The sequence below is a fragment of the Echinops telfairi genome, unplaced genomic scaffold (assembly GCF_000313985.2).
Source record: "Echinops telfairi isolate 266 unplaced genomic scaffold, ASM31398v2 ScPeMD7_7475;HRSCAF=8513, whole genome shotgun sequence".
Lineage (NCBI taxonomy): Eukaryota > Metazoa > Chordata > Mammalia > Afrosoricida > Tenrecidae > Echinops > Echinops telfairi.
The window spans coordinates 30,558,135-30,559,397 of NW_022111379.1; positions in this window are offsets into that span (position 1 = coordinate 30,558,135).

Genomic DNA, 1,263 nt, shown 5'->3' on the forward strand with positions numbered 1-1,263 from the left:
GTCACTGGTGTGGTTCTCTGCTTCCTCCAGTCGATTCTTGAGGTCCACGAGTCTGCTACTGGTTTTTGTTATCTCCTCCCTAAGCTTTTGTATTTCCCTTTGGTGTATGGACTTTATCTCCTCTTTCATTTCATCCTTTTTCTGTATTGTTTCCCTAATATCCTGTATGACTCCAAGCAGCATTCTGATCATTTCTTTCTGTGGCAGCTCAATATCTGCTTCTTCTATGCATGTCATTAGGTCAGGCCATCTTCTGTCATTGCCTTTAGTTTCTCCTATTTTTTTGTTGAGGTCCTTGGGGCTGATGGCTGTTTGTGTTGCATTGTTTTAGAGGAGTCAGGTGCCATTTTCCAGGGTGTCAAAGAGCAATGGCTCTCTCTGGGAGACTCATAGGAATGTTTCTTCGAACTGCCTACAGCTAATTTCACTATGGAATTAGCTTACCACTTTATCCTCCTGTGGCTTCACTCTCAAAGGGAGTGCCCTAGAAGGCTGGCGGGTTGCCTGCTTTGGTGTAGAACATTGTGAATGGTGGACTGAATTGCCTTGGCCAGGTAGATCACTGGGGAGGTTGGGCGGAGGTTCCTGCAGCAGCTTGGAGTGTTGGTGAGTGTTGGCTGGGCTGCCTTAGGTCATGTGAGGCACTAAGGTTGGCGGGAGGAAGTTCCTTCAGTCACATAGAACAACAGAGGAAAAATAGGAGCTCCCCCAGCCACACAGGCAGGAATTCCCCAGTAAGAAGTTGGGCAGAGTATTCCCTGGTGAAAGTCGGCTGGGCTACTCTGCACAGGGTGGAGCTCACTTAACTGGTGGGGGCAGACGTAAATGCTCTAGACTAAGGGGGGTGGTCTGGAGGTCGGCAGTGGTGTGTGAGAGAACAGGGAAGAGACAAAGAAGAGGGGGAAAAAACCTAGCCTGCTGAGACTGTGGGGGAATAGAGAGAAGAGAGGGGGGAAAAAGTAACAATATAGCTGAGCCCCGAGCCCTGCCTGTGGGGCTGCAAGGGTTTAATCCCTGCCCTGAGGCAGTGGCAAACTGTGACTGTGTTGAGATTAAGCCTCTGCGCTGGCTCCAAATGGTCCAGGCTCCAGCCGAGACAGTGGCAGGGTTAACATCAAACCCTAGGTGGCCTCCACTGTGGTAAGCCAAAAGCCCCCAGCCCTTCAAAACCTTGTGGATCTTTATGATGCTTCGCCTGTGATCCAGCAGTGTGGAATTTCCCTCTTAGCAACTCTCCTGGGCTGATTTCTGCAGAGTCCCTCT